The sequence below is a fragment of the Bombina bombina genome, chromosome 3, assembly GCF_027579735.1.
Source record: "Bombina bombina isolate aBomBom1 chromosome 3, aBomBom1.pri, whole genome shotgun sequence".
In the NCBI taxonomy this organism is placed as follows: domain Eukaryota; kingdom Metazoa; phylum Chordata; class Amphibia; order Anura; family Bombinatoridae; genus Bombina; species Bombina bombina.
The window spans coordinates 1252717567-1252735552 of NC_069501.1; the positions used below are offsets into that span (position 1 = coordinate 1252717567).

Sequence of the window (17986 nt, forward strand, 5' to 3'; positions counted from 1 at the left end):
CCTTCCAAGATAACTACTTAATATCTATGTAATGCATTGGCTCAAACGGAGCCTGCTGCAAAACTTTAAGAACAAGGTTAAGACTCCAAGGAGTAGAAAACCGACTTAAACACAGGCTTGATTCTAACCAGGGCCTGACAAAAAGTTTGCACGTCCTGGCACATCCTCCAGGCGCTTATGTAGCAAAATCAACCAAGGCAGAGATCTGACCCTTCAGACTACTCGCTGACAAACCCATTGCCAGACCTTCCTGGAGAAATTACAAAATCCTAGGAATCCTGAACCCAATCCAAGAGTAGCCCTTGGATTCACACCAATAAAGATATTTATGCCATATCTTATGGTAAATCTTCCTAGTGACAGGTTATGAGCCTGAATGATGGTCTCAATAACCAACTTGACAGAACTAAGCGTTCCAATCTCCAAGCAGTCAGCTTCAGAGAAACAAGATTTGGATGAAGGAAGGGACCCTGAAGTAGAAGGTCCTTCCTCAGAGGCAGTCTCCAAGGTGGAAGAGATGACATTTCCACTAGGTCGGCATACCATATCCTGCGAGGCCACGCAGGGGCTATGAGAATCACCGATGTGCTCTGCTGCTTGATACAAGCAATGACTCAAATGAAGGAAACAGGTATGCCCGGCCTGAAGTTCCATGGACCGCTAGAGTATCTATCAGAGCGGCCCTGGGGATCCCTTGACCTCGTACCATACCTCGGGAGCTTGGAATTATGCCAAGACGCCATCAGATCAAGCTCAGGCACACCCGATTTGAGGGTCAAGCTGAAAAACACCTCCGGATGGAGCTCGCACTCTCCGGGATGAAAAGTCTGTCTGCTCAAAAAATCAAATTCTCAGTTGTCCACTCCTGGAATGTGGATGGCAGATAGACAGCAATTGTGAGCTTCTGCCCACTGAATAATTTGAGCCACTTCTTTCATGGCTAAGGAACTCAGAGTTCCTCCCTGGTGATTGATGTAAGCCACTGAGGTTATGTTGTCCGACCTGGAATCTGAAAAAACTGGGCTAATGCTAGCTGAGGCCAAGCCATCAGAGCATTTAAATTGCTCTCAACTCCAAGATGTTTATAGGGAGAGCTGTCCCCTCCCTGAGACCAGAGTCCCTGCGCCCTTTAGCAAGTCCCAGACTGCTCCCAAACCCAGCAAGCTGGCGTTCGTGGTCACAATCACCCAGGAAAGTCTCCAAAAACATGTTCCCTGAGAGAGATGTTCCTGAGACGGCCACCACGGGAGAGAGTCTCTTGTTAACTGAACCAGATCTATCCTCTGGCACAGATCTGCATAGTCCCCATTCCATTGTGCTGAACATGCATAACTGCAGAGGTCTCAAATGAAACCGAGCGAATGGAATTTTGTCCATGGCAGAGACCATCAGACCAATTGCCTCCATACATTGAGCCACTGATGGTCGAATAGTAGAAGGAAGAGAGAGGCAAGAGGAAAGGAATCTTGGCTTTTCTGACCTCCTGTCAGAAATATTTTCATCGATAGGGAATCTATTAAGGTCCCTAACAAAACTACCCTTGTAGCTGGAACAAGGGAACTTTTTTCCAGATTCACTTACCATCCATGGGAACGTAGAAAGACAACAATATCTCTGTATGAGAGTTTGCTTGTTGAAAAACATGGGCGCCTGAACCAGAATATCATCCAGATAAGGCACCACTGCAATTTCCAGAGACCAGATTACAGACAAAAGAGCCCCCAGAACCTTTTTAAAAATTCTGGGAGCTGTGGCAAGGCCAAACGGAAGAGCTACAAACTGAAAATGTTTGTCCTGAAAGGCAAATCTCAGAAATTTGTTAAGTTCCCTGTGAATGGGAACATGAAGGTATGCATCTTTCAGATCTATAGTCGTCATGAACTGACCCTCTTAGACCAAGGGAAGAATGGAACGTATAGTTTCCATCTTGAAGGTCTGTACTCTGAGAAACAGTTCAGATCTAGAATTGGTTGGAAAGCTTCCCTCTTTTTTGGGAACCACGAACAGATTGAAATAGAACCCTAGACCCTCTTCCTGAATTGGAATTATTACTCCCAGGTCTGAAAAAAACAGCCTCCTTTATCAAGACAGAACGAAATAAGGCAGTTAGCTTAGAACCACCAAATGTAATCATGCCTGTCAGCACAGTCTGACTAACAATATAAAAAGTGCAACGTTTTTAAAAAATTAACCCCTGAGTCACCAATAAAAATTAACCCTCATTTAGGGATCGTTTTTCTCTCTAAGTTACAGCTCCAGTGCCTGCATCTGCCTTAAAAAAGATTCCTGATCTCAGTATCCAAGTCCCCCAGTAATGTGCAGCAAATATGTGACCCTTAAAGTGTCAGGAGACTCTTTCTAAAAGAAAAAAAAGGCACTTAACTGCACTTCTAGCCGTCTGGCAGGAGGACAGCTCACCCGGTATGAGAGGAAGCCACTCCTCACAGGGACCTATGGAAATGAGAAAGGAAAGAGTAAACCTACTTAGGCCTTCTATACAGGGGCAGCAACATGATAGGAAAACTCAGTGAGGCCCACCCCACAAGTTCCTAACTGCTTAAAGCCACCACTGCCCTACTGAAGAGACTAACGTGGAGTACAGCTAGACCCAATCTTGAAAAGAACGATCAGAGCAAACCTACTCTGGCTTTCAAAATAATAAAATCTTGATTGAAGAACTCTGACACCAAAAACTTCACCTCCTCCTTGCACTGAAGGCAAAGAGAATGACTGGGGTTTGTGGGAAGGGAAGTGATACTTAACAGTTTGGCTGTGGTGCTCTTTGCCTCCTCCTGCTGGCTAAGAGTGATATTCCCAACAATAATTGATGATGCCGTGTACTCACCATATCTTAGGAAAGAAATTATATGTAGGGAAGATCAGGAGACACTGAACAGTGTGAGAACAGACATTTGAAAGAGGAAGTGATCCCTTTTTAGCATATAATACACAAACTAGTAGAGAGACACACAAAGAAAATGGAGAACTTCATTAATGAGCACACACAGGGCAGATATACACGCAGAACTTTGCAGAGCACACTGCTATACAATGGAGTGGACATTGAGTGCCGAATAAACACAGCACTTAGGTACCACATACTGCTGACTTATTATTTGCTTATATGCTTGCACTCTTGTGAGATAAAATTTAAAATAGTGTGTTTATGTGTGTTGTGCTCTGCATGTAAGCAGTATGTGTGTGCATGCTCTGCATGTAAGCAGTATGTGTGTGTGCTCCGCATGTTAGCTGTATCTGTGTGTGTGTGCATGCTCTGTATGTAAGCAGTATGTGTGTGTGCTCTGCATGTAAGCAGTATGTGTGTGTGCTCTACATGTAAGTAATATGTGTGTGTGTGTGTGTGTGTGCTCTGCATGTAAGCAGTATGTGTGTGTGTGTGCTCTGCATGTAAGCAGTATGTGTGTGTGTGTGTGCTCTGCATGTAAGCAGTATGTGTGTGTGTGTGTGTGTGCTCTGCATGTAAGCAGTATGTGTGTGTGCTCTGCATGTAAGCAGTATGTGTGTGTGCTCTGCATGTAAGCAGTATGTGTGTGTGTGTGCTCTGCATGTAAGTAGTATGTGTGTGTGTGTGCTCTGCATGTAAGCAGTATGTGTGTGTGCTCTGCATGTAAGCAGTATGTGTGTGTGCTCTGCATGTAAGCAGTATGTGTGTGTGCTCTGCATGTAAGCAGTATGTGTGTGTGTGCTCTGCGTGTAAGCAGGTGTGTGTGTGCTCTGTATGTTAGCAGTAGGTGTGTGTGTGCTCTGTATGTAAGCAGTAGGTGTGTGTGTGTGCTCTGTATGTTAGCAGTAGGTGTGTGTGCTCTGTATGTAAGCAGTAGGTGTGTGTGCTCTGTATGTAAGCAGTAGGTGTGTGTGTGTGCTCTGCATGTAAACAGTAGGTGTGTGTGTGCTCTGTATGTAAGCAGTAGGTGTGTGTGTGTGCTCTGTATGTAAGCAGTAGGTGTGTGTGTGCTCTGCATGTAAGATGTGTGTGTGTGCTCTGCATGTAAGATGTGTGTGTGTGCTCTGCATGTAAGATGTGTGTGTGTGCTCTGCATGTAAGATGTGTGTGTGTGCGCGCGAGCATGTGTGTGCTCTGCATGTAAGCAATATGTGTGTGTGTGCATGTGTGCGCTCTGTATGTGGTACATCTTAGGTGCAGTGCTTATTCGGCACTCAGTTGTATAGCACAGTCTGTAATTTTTATGATATGCAACACAAAATAACACGTACAATGTGAGTTATAGGATAGGATGTTATTTTGTGTTGCTGCATTTCATAAAAATTAAAAGCTATAATGTTTTTCCCCCATGGAAGATAATTTTATTATGTAAGGAGTCATCACCTTCAGTATAGCTTAGAGGAGGGAGGGGAGAGACGTGATATGATAGGAATCTTCAGGTTTATAAAGCAACATAAATCAGAGAATTAAAGAATTTTTCACAAAAGGAGCAACATCATAATAAGGGCTAGTGATCTCATGCTGAAGTGTAGAAGTTACAGAAATTCTTCTTTACAGATACGTTAGTTGATTCATGCAACAGACTTCCAGTAGAGGTGTTAAGGACTAATACATAAGGGAAATCCTGGTATATGCATATGTGTAGAGGACTCATTGAGTTACACTTCAGAACAATAAGAGTACATTTCTGTGTGTTTATTTATTTACATGTGTGTGCAAGTATATATGTGTGTGTGTATATATATATATATATATATATATATATATATATAATCAATAACAGTCCTACAATCCCTGCAAGATTTCAGAGTTAACATCTTAAGTGAGGAGGAAAGTTGATATAAGTTCAATTTCTAGTCCCAGGACAAGCATCTGGATTGGATGCTTAAAGTTCCTTTACAAAGGGATGTGGCAGCTGGGGAATTTTTGAGGTAAGTCATCTTCCTTTTTACATAGAGATGTGATATTTTCTAATAAGCGTTTGACACATATAAAGCATCAGCTTCCAGTCATTTTGCATATGGGTAACATCACTGAAAATGTAGAAACTTTTCTGTATCCAAACTCTTTTGGGTGAAGATGCAAATAATGAAGGATGTGGATATAAAAATAACATTTAGGAATCCAGTTATCTACAACTAAAGAGTAAAAATAGAAGGAAAAAGGAAAGGAATGAAAAAAAGTTTATATAGACAGGAGAACATTTGTATCAAACAAACTTCAGCTCTACCTGATTTATATCAATCATTTTACAGTGCTTGCCTAAGATTCAACATTTATTGTTACAAAACAAAATGTTAATGTTTTTCATCTAATGTAACAGTTTAATATTAACATTCAAATCAAGGACGTTAATGAAATATAAAATGTTATATTTGAATATTAATATTAAATCTATAGAAATATTTGAAAGGCAGAACAAATGTCAAGGGGAACATATATTCTGCATTTGAATGTAAAACAAATCTGACATTTCTACAGTATAATAATAAATAAATAAGTGTTTTTATAATAAAATAAAAACATGAGGGATATATTTTTCTGGTAATCTTCATACAAATTATTGCTTTTGCAGCTATGGCTGAATACAAAATCCATTCTTAAGGGGACACTGAACCCAATGTTTTTCTTTCGTGATTCAGATAGAGCATGAAATTTTAAGCAACTTTCTTATTTACTCCTATTATCAAATTGTCTTCATTCTATTGGTATCTTTATTTGAAATGCAAGAATGTAAGTTTAGATGCCGGCCCATTTTTGGTGAACAACCTGGGTTGTTCTTGCTGATTGGTGGATAAATTAATCCACCAATAAAAAAGTGCTTTCCAGATTACTGAACCAAAAAAGCAGCTTAGATTCCTTCTTTTTCAAATAAAGATAGCAAATGAACGAAAAAAAATTGATAATAGGAGTAAATTAGAAAGTTGCTTAAAGTTGCATGCTCTATCTGAATCACGAAAAAAAAATTGGGTTCAGTGTCCCTTTAAATATATAATGTAATAAAAAATATTTTGTTAGAGAAGTTTATTTTTGACACCATGCTAAAGGGTTAAACACACAGAAATGCACCTGGGGTGCCCTTTATGGTCATTGAATTTAAAGTACTGGGAAACCCCCAAATTGTTCTTTCATGATTAGGATGGAACATACAATTTTAAACAATTTTTCAAATTACTTCCATTATCAAATTTGCTTTATTCTCTTGTTATCCTTTGCTGAATGAAGCACATTGCACTACTGGCAGCTAGCTCTACACATCTAGCTAGCTGAGAAACAAATGTGTGCAGGCACCAATCAGCAGATAGCTCCAACTAGTGAAGGATATGTGCGTATTCTTTTTCATCAAGGAATACCAAGAGAACAAAGCACATTTGAAGATAGAAGTGAAAGTAAAAGGGTCTTAAAATAGCATGCTCTATCTGAATCAGAAGTTTATATTTTACTTTCCTATCCCATTAATGACCATATACATATGTATCCTCCAATCACTGGCTGTCCATCGTTCCTGAAATGTGTTTTAGAGAGAGACACCTTGTTTTGCCTAAAGCAACATACATTCTGACCAGTTATCTAATTACAACCCTTATCCTCAGCATAATAAACACCTTGAAGTATTAATATAAAATATTTAGTAATGCATAGTAAAACTAATTTGCAATGCAAACTGCAGTTGTCTCAAGGCTAACTCTGTTACATGTTTCCCTAATTGACTTCTGCTGATAACAACTGCAAAACAATGCACTTTAAACTAACATAATGACTGTGGCTATTGTTGTCTGCAGAATATTAACTCCACCAGCCCAGATGCAGGATGCAGCAAAATATCCCTTGTTTTGCTGTTCATTAGCTGATAACCGCTGCTGAGGCCATTTTACAGATACATATGAAGAAGGGTTAGTCTTGCTTTTTTTAATATTTCATTATTATGTTAGAATCTTAAAAGTGCTAAAATGTCCCTTTTAAGCCATCACTACCAGAGTGAATCTTTGCTAGGATGTCTGCTACATAGTTTGAACCCATAGTGGGGGGACTTCCCCTTTTATATATTTATGTGACATAACAAATCAACCGTTTTATATAAAGCAATATTCCTAGAGTGCACAACTTCATTACAACAGCTGACAACTCTCAGTGTTCACAAACACAGCAGCAAATATCCTTCGTGTTCTATCATATACTTCATTTAAACGAAGGTTTAGTTTTTTAATTAATTTATTTTTTGGTTTAAAAATAAGTAGCATGAAATCCCATATTTTAATAAGATCACAGGACAGTTCACAATTTCACCCTTCCTCAATTTAACAAGGAAACCACAGCTGTATCCAGCGAATCTAAACTATATTATAAAGATTTTCTTAACACTAAAAAAGAAACCCTTTGTAGAAAATAAAAATAAATGACCACCACCACAGACATTCCTTGGGAGCAGAACATACCTCTTATGTAAACGACTAATAATTCATTTCTGATGGAAATTAAAACTTCTGTAATGCTTTTTAACGAACCAACTAATTTCCTATAATAAAATGAAGTTATATTTCCAGTCCTAAGGACAATTCTAGTATTATAATAAAATTATTTATTTGTTAAAGGGTCTTTGGGACTGTAAAATGAACCCTTCAATGTTTCCTAATGATCAATTAAACTTAGCTCTTTTACATTTATTTTGCCATGTGAAATAGCTTCATTGTGTCTGTTGAAACAATCAACTATACTGAACAATCGTGAATTCTGCTGTATCCGCTATAGAAAAATAATGTTCATAGGAGGCAGAAGAAGAAACCAATCATCTGGTGGGGTTGGGAGACAAAGACCAGCACATTTGAAAGCTGCAACAGCTTTAAACAACCACTAAACACAATAATAATAGCACAATCAATAAATGCATAATAAAAATACAATGCAACAGCAATTCAGTTTAAATTTCAAATGAATAGTAGATTATCAGTTTCATGTCCCTTTAAATTAACATTTTGCTGCATACTTTCAATAAATGTTTTTTTTTCATTTAGTTTCAAGGGCTTCATCAAAAATAAAAATAAATAAATCTGAGGGTGCAGATAGTATTATCCATAGGTTCTAAGAGAACTTCAATATGTGATAGCTACTCATTAGCTGATTTATTTAATCAGTAAAATGTTAAACAAGAGTTGTTCCATAAGACTGGGAAATTGCCAGTGTAGTCTCTCTTCATAAAAAGGGTAGTAGGGAAGATTCTGCTAACTATAGGCCAGTCAGTATGACCCTCAATTGCAGGGAAATTAATGGAAACTCTTTTAAAGGAAAGTTTTGTGTTTTACATTCAAAACAACTTAGAAGACAAAGGACAGCATGGTTTCACTGCTGGAAAACCATGCCAGATTAATCTAAATGATATTCTTTGACCATGCAACTAAATTAAAAGACCAAGGAGAAACCGTAGATATAGTGTATCTAGACTTTATTAAAGTATTTGACAATGTCCACACAACAAACGTATTCACAAAATGTATTGCCTTGGAGTAGATGCTAAGATTGTTAAGTGGGCAAAATGCTGGCTTAGATAGAAAGCAGAGGGTTTCAATTAATGGAGTATGTTCAAATAAGGGGTCAGTTACTAGTGGTGTTCCCATAAGGGTCAGTTCTTGAGGTCTGTTTTGTTGAACAGGAAGGGAAAGAGGTGACATGTTAGAATCCTTTAAATATATTAAGGGAGACTGAATAAAGAGGAAGCTAAAAAGCATTTGCCACAAAAAAATTAAAAAAAATGCAAAAAACGAGGGGTCAAAATCTTAAATTAGAGGGCAGCAGATTCAGAAGAAATGTGAGGAAGCATTTTCTTTTAAAGAAAGAGTGGTGGATTCATGGAATAAACTTCCAATAGAGGTGGTAAACAAAAATACTGTAAAGGAATTAAAAAATGCCTGGGACATGCATAAGGCTATCCTAAGAAAAAAGTAACATGTAATATGGGTAGACTTGATGGGACATGCATAAGGCTACATAAGGCTATCCTAAAATAGCCTTATGATGAAGCGCATGCGCGAAACCTGTCAGATTATGAGTTAATCTGGCTCACATATACCTATACCCAAATAAATTGAAGGATATACTCAAAAGACCCAGCGTCCTTTTCTTTTTCCTCATCTTGATATCCTAAGAAAACAGTAATATGTAATATGTGTAGACTTGATGGGACATGCATAAGGCTATCCTACGGAAACCGTAACATGCAATATGGTGGATTTGATGGGACATGCATAAGGCTATCCTACGGAAACAGTAACATGTAGATTTGATGGGACATGCATAAGGCTATCCTAAGAAAACAGTAACATGTAATATGTGTAGACTTGATGGGACATCCATAAGGCTATCCTAAGGAAACAGTAACATGTAATATGTGTAGACTTGATGGGATATACATAAGGATAGCCTAAGGAAACAGTAACATGTAATATGTGTAGACTTGATGGGACTTGCATAAGGCTATCCCTAAGGAAAACAGTAACGTCTAATATGTGTAGACTTGATGGGACATGCATAAGGCTATCCTAAGGAAACAGTAACATGTAATATGTGTAGACTTGATGGGACTTGCATAAGGCTATCCTAAATAATAAGTAACATGTAATATGTGTAGACTTGATGGGACTTGCATAAGGCTATCCTAAATAATAAGTAACATGTAATATGTGTAGACTTGATGAGACATGCATGAGGCTATCCTAAGAAAACAGTAACATGTAATATGTGTAGACTTGATGGGACTTACATAAGGCTATACTAAGTAATAAGTAACATGTAATATGGGTAGACTTTATGGGACATGCATAAGGCTATCCTAAGTAATAAGTAAAGTAATATGTGTAGACTTGATGAGACATGCATAAGGCTATACTAAGTAATAAGTAACATGTTAAAATGTGTAGACTTGATGGGACACGCATAAGGATATCCTAAGAAAACAGTAACATGTAATATATGTAGACTTGATAGGGACATGCATAAGGCTATCCTAAGGAAACGGTAACCTGTAATATGTGTAGATAGGATAGCCTTATGCATGTTCCATCACATCTACACATATTACAGGTTACCGTTTCCTTAGGATAGCCTTATGCATGTTCCATCACAACGAAACAGTAACATGTAATATGTGTAGACTTGATGGGACATGCATAAGGCTCTTCTAAGAAACGGTAACATGTAATACTGTGTAGACTTGATAGGATATACATAAGGCTATCCTAAGGAAACAGTAACATGTAATATGTGTAGACTTGATGGGATATACATAAGGATAGCTAAGGAGAACAGTAACATGTAATATGTGTAGACTTGGTGGACATACATAAGGCTATACTAAGTAATAAGTAACATGTAATATGTATAGATTGATGGGACATGCATTAAGGCTATCCTAAGTAATAAGTAACAAGTAATATGCATAGACTTGATGGGACTTGCATAAGACTATACTAGTAATAAGTAACATGTAATATGTGTAGACTTGATGGGACATACATAAGGCTATACTAAGTAATAAGTAATATGTAATATGTGTAGACTTGATGTGACATGCATAAGGCTATCCCTAAGTAATAAGTAACATGTAATATGCATAGACTTGATGGGACTTGCATAAGGCTATCCTAAGTAATAAGTAACATGTAATATGTGCAGACTTGATAGGATAGCCTTATGCACTGTCCCATCAAGTCTACACATATTACATGTTTACGGTTTCCTTAGGATAACCTTATGCATGTTCCATCTCATCTACACATATTACATGTTACTTACTTACTTAAGGATAGCCTTATGCGTGTCTTCCATAAGTCTAAAACATATTACAGGTTACTTATTACTTAGGATAGCCTTATGCATGTTCCATCTCATCTACCCATATTACTTGTTACTTATTACTTAGGATAGCTTTATGCATGTCCCATCACATCTACACATATTACATGTTACTTATTACTTAGGATAGCATTATGCATGTCCCAAGTAATAAGTAAATCTAATATGTGTAGATGTGATGGGACATGCATAAAGCTATCCTAAAGTAAAAAGTAACAAGTAATATGGGTAGATGAGATGGGACACGCATATAAAGCTATCCTAAGTAATAAGTAACAAGTAATATGTGTAGATGAGATGGAACATGCATAAGGTTATCCCTAAGGAAACAGTAACATGTAATATGTGTAGACCTTGATGGGACATACATAAGGCTATCTAAGTAATATGTAATATGTGTAGATGTGATGGGCCATGCATAAGGCTATCCTAAGTAATAAGTAACATGTAATATGTATAGACTTGATGGGACATGCATAAGGCTATCCTAAGTAAATAGTAACATGTAATATGTGTAGACTTGAATGGGACATGCATAAGGCCTATCCTAAGTAATAAGTAACATGTAATATGTGTAGACTTGATGGGACATGCATAAGGCTATCCTAAGTAATAAGTAACATGTAATATGTGTAGACTTGATGGGACATGCATAAGGCTATCCTAAGGAAACAGTAACATGTAATATGTATAGACTTGATGAGACATACATAAGCTATCCTAAGTAATAAGTAACCTGTAATATGTGTAGACTTGATGGGGACATGCATAAGGACTATACTAAGTAATAAGTAACGTAATATATGTTAGACTTGGTGGGGGACATACATAAGGCTATACTAAGTAATAAGTAAACATGTAATATGTATAGACTTGATGGGACATACATAAGGCTAGCCTAAGGAAATAGTAACATGTAATATGTGTTAGACTTTAAAGGACATGTATAAGGCTATCCTAAGAAAACAGTAAACATGTAATATGGGTAGACTTGATGGGACATACCTAAGGCTATCCTAAGGATACAGTAACATGTAATATGTGTAGACTTGATGGGACATACATAAGGCTATCCTAAGGATACAGTAACATGTAATATGTGTAGACTTGATGGGACATACATAAGGCTTATCTAAGGATACAGTAACATGTAATATGTGTAGACTTGATTGGGACATGCATAAGGCTATCCTAAGGAAACTGTAACCTGTAATATGGGTAGACTTGATGAGACAACCATAAGCTATTCTAAGGAAACAGAAACATGTAATGGGGTAGACCTGAGGGGCCTTTTTGGTTCTTATCTATCGTCAAATTCTATGTTTCTATGTAGTATCTGGTAAAGATGGTAATCCGACACAGGTAATAAGATAAAATCCATATCTTTATTCTTCTGTCAACATTAAAAACTTTGAAGGAAACAGCAGTTGCTGTTGATGGACTGGCTCACGCGTTTCGGATCTACATCCGTAGTCATAGCCTACAGTGCTAAACCCCATGCCTGTTTGGAAAACCAAATGAGCAGTCATGATAGGTTAAAACAAACACACGCCTTCATGAAATAACCCAATCGAACAGAAGACAATAATTTATACACTTTCAAATGACAGTCAAGGCAAGAATCAATATACAGTTTGTGCTATAACTTGAAAACATGAACAGTATTAAAAGTAATTACATTTAGAATATAGGAACCAATGAAAAACCATGTGAACTTGGCATATATGCAGGTTAATACACATACATATTATAAACAAGCATGACCTAATTGTCAAATGGGTGTAATGCTGAAACTACTAATAGCGTGCACTGCCAAACATCTAATATATGAAAAACAACTTTTATGACCATAGCTGTGTATCCTTATATAACAGCCTAATTTGTATAGTCCTGAATAGTCAGGAAGTGAGAGAGACGCCGTCCCAACTTCAACTACAGCACAAGGTTGGTGAGTCCCAGTGGTTTCGTATATGAGAATCCATTTCAGCGGTTAGTGAGTTACCCTCTGTTCCCCTCTATCTGTGGCATTATACATTACATTATACACACCCTAGTGCCACGGGCACTCAGAAATTTTGCTAAGTGTTAATTAGCGTTATCTTTATTACTGTGTTTCTTCAATTTATTATTCTATGTAGTATCCCCATATAGAATTGTAGGTTAACGCACAATAAGATCCTCAGCAGAATCTTCCAGCACTGCTTACAATATGCAAGTAGCTATACAAGAGAGGTGTACAATGCCATTTTACACAGCCCAAAAAAAATACTGTTCTTGCTCCTTATCCTTTAAAACGAGTTTTTACAGACTTCAGGTTTTACAAGATAATTACACTAACTACACACACTGTAACGTTTCCTTTGTCTAAACAAGTTTGTACATTTATAGTCTAGTTACACCCAAGTAACCTGCATATGTTATAGAATAAGTCAAACCAAATGCTGATGTAGCTACTTTGTATACAATAAAATAAAGATAATGCAGTCACAATAAATATTATGTAACCAAAAAAGTTAAAGGTTTCTGAAAGTTAAAAACTATGAGCCCACTTTGGACTTTATTTTTTCACCAAAAATGTATTTTTTTTTTCTAAAAACAAACAGAGAAAGAACACAAAAATGAATTAAAGTGAAGGTCAAGTCTAATGGAAATGGACTGCATCAATGTAAAGATTAATATATATATCAAGTCGCTAAGTTATTTTTCCAAAATCTTTTTTACTTTTTGTATAACTTTAATCCTCCCCTCCACCACCTTCATATTCTGTACTGGTGACGTAGCGAGCGGTTCCACACGTTCACTACGTCACTCAAATGCTCATGCACAATACCTCATGGCTAATGTGCATGGTATTTTTCACCGCAAATCTTCCTTACTTCTAGCGCGATCGATCAAAGTATAATTATGCAATGTATCCAAATAATTTTTGAAGCCGAAAAAAATGGCAGGCGCGTATCATGCACAAGCATGATGTTGGTGACGCTAAGCCAGTGTAGAAGCGATGCGCAGATAGTGACGACGTGGGGGAAAAAGGGGGCTAAATACCCCGGGGGAGGGGGGAAACTATGATTGGCTATTACAGCGTGCAAAACGGGTCCAATCATTATTGGCAAGATGGCGGGGGCGCGGACAATAAAAATACAATGGGGAGATTTCAAAGGTGAAAAATAGATTTTCAGACATTTTTTATGAAAAATTATAAATGAACATCTATCTTTTTTAGTTTAACTGTCATATAACGGATATGAGCGACTAATGCCAGACCTTGAACTTCAATTTAAGGGGCAAGGAAGTCAAAACATTAAAAAAAAATTGAAAAAAGAAGAAAAAAACTTTTCCCAATTTACTTCTCTTAGTCCATTTGTTGAAAAGTAGCTCGTTCAATAAGAGAATACGGAGGGTATGCTCAGTAGAGTGCTTGTAACTGGAACACTATATGTGTTATGTGTTATTACAAACATTGCTAGAAACACTGCTGTATATTAGTGCTCAAAACATACGTTTTAAATTGCTTGCTGTATCTGAATCAGCAAAGTTTAAAGGGATAGATTTAGAAAGGTCAAAATTAAAATGTGCATGGCATGTGCAATATACTTCTATTAGCAAAAATGTTTGTAGTAAAGGTTGTTACAGCTTTTTCACTTCCACACCCTTAAAAGGGCAAAATTTAGACAATTTTTTTTTATTTGTTCTATCAAACGATTATATTTTAAAATGCAATATTTTTTTTTTTAAACTGATCATTTGCCCTGAAAAAATCATCATATTGGGGAAGCTAATTTTATTGTCCATCAATAAAACTGTGTATATACACAAACAACACACATACTTAACATACATACAGATAGATCTGATGAAGCGCAGGTACGCAGGTAAGGTGTTTATGTCAGACTTATGTCTCTCCTTGTGGACGAATAAAACCTTACCTGATTGAACAGCACACGTATTCTGGTCTGCAGTGTTTTCTTCTTCATTGTTATTGATATATACTGTATGTATGTGTGTATATATATATATATATATAATATTTGTGTGTGTGTGTGTATATATATATATTTGTGTGTGTGTGTGCATATATATATATATATATATATATATACACATATACATATGTATGTGTGTATGTATGTGTGTGTGTATATATATATATATATATATACATATGTATGTATGTATGTATGTGTATATATATATATATATATATATATATATATATATATATATATATATATATACAGGTAGTCCCCAGGTTACGAACAAGATAGGTTCTGTAGGTTTGTTCTTAAGTTGAATTTGTATGTAAGTTGGAACAGGCACTTTATTTAGGTGAAACTCTAGCCAAACATTTTTTTAGTTTTGGAAAGCATAGGGAAAAGTTTGTTTTGCTATATGTGCCACTGTTCAGAAAATTTCACATCACTTTCTGTCCTTGTGACAATTGGATTTTGAGTATTTTGGTTTATACTGTAAAGAAGGATTGGCAATAAAGCTCTATTTTATCTGTTTGTAAGTATGAGTTGTACTTAAGTCGGATGTCTGTAACCCGGGGACTGCCTATATATATATATATATATATATATATATATATATATATATATATATATATATATATATGTGTGTGTATGTATATATATGTGTGTGTGTGTGTGTGTGTGTGTGTGTATATATATATATATATATATGTGTGTGTGTGTGTGTGTGTGTGTGTGTGTGTGTGTATATATATATATATATATACACACACACACATATATACACACACACACATATATATATATATATATATATATATAAAATCTATTTTACACAAACAGACAGTTTTAGCTTGAACTTTTATCATGAAAAATCTCTCTCTGTTGTACACACACACTAACACTGTCACACTCACACAAACACACTATACATACAGTCTCTCTCTCTCTCATACACACACACTCTCACACACATACTATGTCTCTCTCACACATACACACACTTTATCTCTCACACAAACAATATGTCTCACACATTCTCTCTCTCGTTTTAATATGCCTTTAACAGCAAAGCCTATATCAGTACAAAGATTAATCTTCAGGCTACCTGGAGGAGATGAATTTTTAGAATATTTCTTCTCAGGATTTATAAGCCCTCGTTTGCAATGAACAGTGAGTTGGAACTGCTGTATAGTCTGCCAGACCAATGACATTTTTAATTAAAGTATTTGCCAGAGGTTTGACCAAGTCATTGTTTAGAAAGCTACGTCTCGAGTTTTTACAGTCAAGTTTTAATTAAAGTCATATCTAAACTGGAGCACAGGCGAAATGATCAGCTAAATAGTAAACACTCAAGGTAATCCTGAAAATCAGGCCTGGTCTATAGTGATCACAACTCTGGTCATTGGTTTTAGAAGGTATAAAGGTCTTTCCAAGCCAGAGGGCTAGAGTCAAAGTCAAGTTGCTAGTCATTGTTGTCAAAGTCGAATTCCAACTCTTCTTTGATTGGGTCGAGTCGCAAGTCATCAAATTTGGGACTCAAATCGATGTCAAGTCCAAGTTATGCAACTCAAGTCCACAACCCTGGTATTTGCTGTGCAATATTTTAGTCCCCGGTTTCCTTTTATTGGTTTCTACACTTCTTTAAGATGCTTTTACGCTTCTCAAACTCAATATACTAAACATGACTGTACTAAACATAATGCTCTGATTTCCAGTTATGTAGGGTGAGCAATTAACAAGATATACAATGCTGTAAATCAATGCCCAAGTCTATATTTTAATTGAACAATAGACAACAAAACACAAGTTTGTTTACTTAGCATTTTCTATAGGATAACATTTGATTAATCAATAACAATTCAGACATCACAAGTTTCAATACAAATATTTCTTGCTTTGTGTATCATGGTATCTGTAATTAGAGGTACTCTAGTTAGGGTAAACTGATCAAGCACACTGCACCATTAATGATTAATGGTCTAGAGAAGTATTAGTATAGACTTGCTTTTGTTGTCTTCCCCAAGTACAATGTGCTAAATTCAGCAAACACCCTCTCCTATAGCCTTTCACTAAAGGTTATTTGACCTCTCTAATCATTAGTGAATCAGCTCCATAGACTATCACAGAAATTGATGAGACTGGTAACAGTGCACAGGCTGTTAGTGAATCTAGTCTGGTGACTATCTATGGGACAGGTGAGCAAGAATAATAAACTAATTTTGATTAATATTACAGCAAAGCACTGTGTAAATTAGTAATATTTGCAAACGATGAATGCAGCTTCTGCTGGCAGAGTCCTGGCACACTTATATCTTATCAGTGCCAATCAGCACCCTGTAGGAGAGGCCTACTGGCACTTTAATGCCAGGGCTGGTCACGGCACTGGTGCCCTGCAGCCTGCTGGCACAATACAACCCTGCGACTATAAACTTGTCCCATACACAGACACACAGGACACTCACTTTCACACGGACACAGGCACTTTACCTTGTGAGGTTCTGTTTGGCTCTGTCGCCGTCTCATACAGTGTCACCGTCATACAGGCACTTTACCTTGTGAGATTCTGTTTGGCTCCGTCGCTGGCTCACACAGTGTCACTGTCACCCTCTCCCTTACACCGAGGGCTGGAGCTGAGAATTGCTGGCTTACTCTGTAACTTCCTCATTGAAGCAGATGAGGAAGCAAAAACAAGTGTGAAAACAGCACGGCTGCTGTGAACATGAACTAATCTGTATTATGAAAGCAAGATAGGCTGCAGCTTTCATTTCTTGTCACCGTTACTCCAGCAACGGCCTTGTACTTTAACCCTTTGTCTGCCAGTCTGTAATGATGTCTCACATAGGCCTGCATTCTCTCTGACAGCTGATTGTGCCAGTCTGGATCGCAATGCATTGCAGCCCTTTCTAGTAGTTAAAGGGACATTATACACTCATTTTTTCTTTGCATAAATGTTTTGGTGATGATCTATTTATAAAGCCCATACAGTTTTTTTTAAATGTACAGTTTTGCTTAATTTTAAATAACATTGCTCTGATTCTGATTGATCTGACTCCTAACCAAGCCCTAAAGTTTTAGGAGAACACAGACGTATACCTACTCCAGCTTGCTCCTGTTTGTGTAAAGGGTCTTTTCATATGCAAAAGAAGGGGGAGGGGGGAGTGTCTTATTTCCCACTTGCAGTGGGATTTCCAGCTGCCTTTTC

At 37.0% G+C, this 17986-nt stretch overlaps 1 protein-coding gene across 2 annotated transcripts in view; it reads right to left on the bottom strand.

Moving 5' to 3' along the window:
* ARAP1 (ArfGAP with RhoGAP domain, ankyrin repeat and PH domain 1) overlaps nucleotides 1–17986 on the bottom strand; it is an 860101-nt gene that overhangs the window by 661753 nt on the left and 180362 nt on the right. The window contains exon 1 of one of the 2 annotated variants that reach the window (XM_053708779.1): nucleotides 17272–17828. The exons of the other annotated variant lie outside the window; for it this stretch is intronic. The gene's annotated coding sequence lies outside the window, so the exon portion shown is untranslated. Of the gene's footprint in view, nucleotides 1–17271; nucleotides 17829–17986 lie in introns of those variants that run through there. 2 annotated transcript variants of the gene reach the window in all.